The sequence below is a fragment of the Ovis aries genome, chromosome 14, assembly GCF_016772045.2.
Source record: "Ovis aries strain OAR_USU_Benz2616 breed Rambouillet chromosome 14, ARS-UI_Ramb_v3.0, whole genome shotgun sequence".
Classification (NCBI taxonomy): Eukaryota; Metazoa; Chordata; class Mammalia; order Artiodactyla; family Bovidae; genus Ovis; species Ovis aries.
In genome coordinates, this window is record NC_056067.1 from 45,520,526 (window position 1) to 45,525,534 (window position 5,009).

Genomic DNA, 5,009 nt, shown 5'->3' on the forward strand with positions numbered 1-5,009 from the left:
CTCTCTCCAGACCTTTCTGAGCTTTGAGAATCAATGGGTTAATGTTTTCTCATGATTTAGAGAAAATGATCAGCCATTATCTCATCACAGATTGAATCTGCTGTGTACCAGAGCTCCTCTCTATACAGGACTCCAATTACAACCACATTACATAATCAGACAGTGTCTGGTAGCATTCAGACAGAGTGATGCTTTTTCCTTCCTTTTCTTCTCTGTGTTTCCCTTTGGGCGATTTCTATTAAATTGGTTTTGAGGGGATTCCCTGGTGGTCCAGTGGTTAAGATCCACCTTCCAATGTAGGGGACGCAGGGTCGATCCTTGGTTGGGAAACTAAGATCCCACGTGCCTTGGGGCAGCTAAGCTTGAGAGTTGCAGCGAGAGAAGCCCACATGCCCCAGTGAAGGTCTGGTGCAGCCAAAAATTAAAACAAGAAAATAAAGTCTTACCCTCACAAAAGAAATACTTTGGTTTTGAATTTATTGATCTTTTCTACTGCATCCGGGATGTTGTGAAGCTACCAGACACTGGTAGCTTCTTAATGCATCTCAATTTCAGAACCTGAATTTTTCAGCTGTGCATTTGACTGTGCATTCCAGCTTTCAGTCTGCCACACCAGCCCATTTGGCCTTTAAAGGCTCGGTAAGTTTCTCTTCCCCCAGAACAGTCCCTCTGTCACAGGCCCAGCCCTTTAGCCACCTGTGCCAAAATTTAGCAAGTTTACTTGAGATGGACCCTTCATTCACTAGAATTTGGTTTCTTGAGATATTACCTTTTTTTTTTTTTTTGAGGTTTTGCTTTTTATACCATAGATCTTTGATGACTTTAAGCTATGAATTTTTAGTTTATTCCTCTATCGTTGTTACAGAAAGAAAATAGTCTTCCATGACCTTCTACATCTTCCAGGAATGGAATTTGGGCTTTAAAGATAGAAATCAGATCGCGTGCTTTCCTGTTTAATACCTCCGATGGCTTCCCTTCACTTCGGATCCAAACTCCACACCATGGGCACGACTACCACGACTCTGTGACTCTGGGTGATCTGTTCCCTGCTCAGGATGCCATGCTGACTTCTTTTTTTTTTTTTTTTTTTTTTAAATAGTTGTATGTGTTTATTTTTGGCTGTGCTGGGTCTTTGTTGCTGCATAGCTTTCTCTAGTGGTGGCGAGTGGGGGCTACTCTGCAGCTGCAGTGCAGGGCTTCTCACCGCAGCGGTTTCTCTTGCTGTGGAGCACAGGCTGTAGGCTCATGGGCTTCAGTAGCTGCAAGCATGCAGGCTCAGTAGTTGCTGTTCTCGGGTTTAGTTGCTCCATGGCATGTCGGATCTTCCCTGTCCAGGGATCAGACTCATGTCTCCTGCACTAGCAAGCAGATTCTTTACCGGTGAGCCACCAGGGAGCCTTCACACTGACTTATTAGTGTATTCCCACGGCTCTCCTCCAGGCTTACTGGCTCTTCCCCTTTTCCTACACTTTCTTACCTCAGGGATATTATACTTGGTATTCTATCTCATTGATTCTCTCTTCTGGTAATTCGATAGCCCTCACCTTCTCATGCTTTAGGCAGGCCACAGCTCAAATATCGCCTCTTAAGAGAGGCTTTTCCTAGATACACGCACCCCTGTGTTCATTGTTGTTCAGTCTCTCAGTAGTGTCTGATTCTTTGCAACCCCATGGACTACAGCAGACTAGGCTTTCCTGTCCTTCACTGTCTCCCAGAAATTGCTTGAACTTGTGTCCATTAAGTCAGTGATGCCATCCAGCCATCCTTAGTCATCCCCTTCTCCACCAGCCCTCAATCTTTCCTAGCATCAGTGTCTTTTCCAGTGAGTTGGCTCTTCGCATCAGGTGACCAAATTATGGAGCTTCAGCTTCAGCATGATTTCCTTTAGGATTGACTGGTTGGATCTCCTTACTACCCAAGGGCCTCTCAAGAGTCTTTTCCAACACCACAGTTCAAAAGCATCAATTCTTCATGCTCAGCCTTCTTGATGGTCCAACTCTCACATCCATACATGACTACTGGAAAACCATAGCTTTGACTAGATGGACCTTTGTTGGCAAAGTGATGTTCTCGCAGCACTACTTACAATAGACAAGACATGGAAGCAACCTAAATGTCCATCACAGGTGGACTGGATAAAGAAGGTGTGGTGCATAGAGACAATGGAATACTACTCGGCCATAAAAAAGAACGGAATAATGCCACTTGCGACAACATGGATGGACCTAGAGATTAAAGTCAGACAGAAAGACATATATACAATATCATGTATGTGTGCAAGAAAAAATATGACACAAATGAACTTATCCACAAAACAGAAATAGACTCATGGACATAGAGAACAGACTTACAGTTTCCAAGGAGGAGGGGGTTGGCGGGAAATGAAATGGGAGTTTTGGGGTTAGCAGATTGCAAACTATTATATATACCATGGATAAACAACAAGGTCCTACTGTATAGCACAGGGAACTATATTCAATATCTTATAATAAACCATAATAAGAATATGAAAAATAACATATATATATGTATAACTGAATCACTTTGCTGTATAGCAAAAACTACATTGGGAATCAACTATATTTCAACAAACTTTCACAACCCACCCCCAAAAGAGAGGCTTTTCCTGAACACATTACCATATCTGTCTCCCTCCCATTTTCCAGCCTCTTTTAAATTATTTATGATGATCTGAAATAACCCTGTTAATTTGCATTTTCTTATTTCTGTTCTAGCCTCCCTCAAGATAACATATATCCTGTGAAGCCACAGCCTAATCTGTCCCATTCAACACTGTCTCTTATGCCCTAGCCCAGGCACACAGGAAGTATGTAATAATCTGTTGAAAGAAACCTCCAGGATACTTCCAGGAGCTGTTAGTACACAGGGCTGTGTAAAGGCATATCCCAGCCACACAAACGCACATACACAGTTGCGCAGAAGGCATCATATGGACGGCTCCTAGAAGTGCTGGGAGAGAAACTTCTTCTATGGGGCAGGAGCAGGGTGCTAATATCCAAACCAAGATCAGAGATTCTTAGGGGAGGGCTTCCCTGGTGGTCCAATGGTTAAGGATCTACCTACCAATCCAGAGGATACAAGTTCGATCCCTGGTGCAGGAAGATGCCACATGCTGAGGAGCAACAAAGCCCTTGGGCCACAGCTGCTGAGTCGGCACCCTAGAGCCCATGCTACGAAACATGAGAAGCCTGTGCACGGCAACTAGAGAAAATCCACGGACAGCAATGAAACCCAGTGCAAACAAACAATAATTAATTAATTTTTAAAAAAAGATTCCCAGGGAGCAAAAAGGCCTTGAAGTCCCTGGTACCGTGAGAGGCACAGGGCATGCCAAAGAGGTCTCTGGCTCCCGGTTCTGCTAGGTCTTCTGAGCTGTCTTGGGGCATAAAGATGGACAGGAGCACCAACAGGCCCAGAATGATGGTCACACTGCTGAAGCCCAAGGGCAGCTTAGAATTTTTCTTTGCTCTGAAAAATTCTTTGGTGTCCAAACTGTTTGCTTTCCACACCTGCAGAGATGAAGACAGGCTGATGTTTTTCTGAAGAGGAGCAAAATGGAGGAAGGGGCCCCTGGAGAGAACCTGAAAGCTGTGATTAGGATGAGGGAAGAGGGAGTTAGGTTTATGGGAGGAGGAAGCCACGGAGTGAGCTGGTGCAGGAGGTCTGGTCGGGACTAGGTAGAAGGGGGCCACAGGGATCTGTGGGAAGGAGCAAGGTGGTGAACAGGGTGGGGACAAGCCCCAGGGTGGCCGGGAGGGTTGGGTGGAGAGGGGACTGAGATTAGTAACTAGAAAAGAGGGGGAGCTGGGCAGGGGCCAACTCCTCTGGATAGGGAACACGTGGGGCTGTTCTGCAGAGGCAGGGCTATAGCTGATCCCCACCAAGCAGAATATTTGCAGTATCCCCTAGTGGGAAGAAGCAGAAAACTGCAAACATGGCCAGCAGCACATAGATCTTCAGAGGAATGGGGAAGGCCGTCTTGCAGATGGACTGCATCCCAGTGACCCTGTGTCACCAAAAGAGTATGTGTGGGGTCTGGCTGCTGGCCACTCAAAAGCCAGTAAACAGGCCAGGCTGGCGGAAAGGAGTTAGCTTCATTTCAGATGCTGGCTACTTGGTGGGGAGGATGGCATACATCTGTCCAAAGGCCGACTCCCCCACCCCACCCCACCCCTCGACAAGGAGGGGACAAGAGCTTTTAGAGACAGGGTGGAGGGTGAGGAGCTGCTGCATGTAGAAACAGCGCAGTCAGCTCTGACAGTCATCTTCAGATTGGTCACCAGTGGTCTGAGCAGCAGCATCTTGGTCTTGTTGTTTTAGATGGTTCGTCTTCAGTTCCAGGGTCCATTTGTTCCCATTTCTCTGAGGCCAGTTCTCAGAATTGTGGCAGCTCATGTCCTGGGTACAGCCTGGTCATCATGTAGCTAACTTTTCCACCTGGTGTTTTGGCATCTATAAGACAACTCATAGCATATGGCTCAGAATATTATCTATAGCCCTTGAGAAGGAACCAAATGTCCTTGACTCTGCTTAATGACTACACCACTATTATTTAGTGTCCTTTGGCAGTTTTCCTTTGTATCTGCATCTCTCATTTCTCTGATTAAGCTTATTCTTTGACTAAAGCTTTCCGCAGACAAAAGGCAGGCAGAGGACACAGTCGGGGCAAGGACAGTGGGGTCCTGCTCCGTTTCACTTGAACTCTGGGGCCCTCGAACTCTCAGCCACGGACTCCAGGAGAGGGGATGGGATGTACAGAGGGACTGAGAAGGGTCAGCAAATGCTGAGAAGCCGGGATTCATGGTGTCGTGGAATCCGGAGTTACGCAACACACTTCGGAGGACACTCAAGACAGTGGAGTACAGTTTATTATGCCAGCGGGTCCAAGGGGAATCATTTCCCAACAAGGCCCCTGATGTTTCTGAGAGGCCCAGGTTCATACCCCCCACTGCATGACTGTTACCTGTTAGCAACCTCTTTGTTGTACA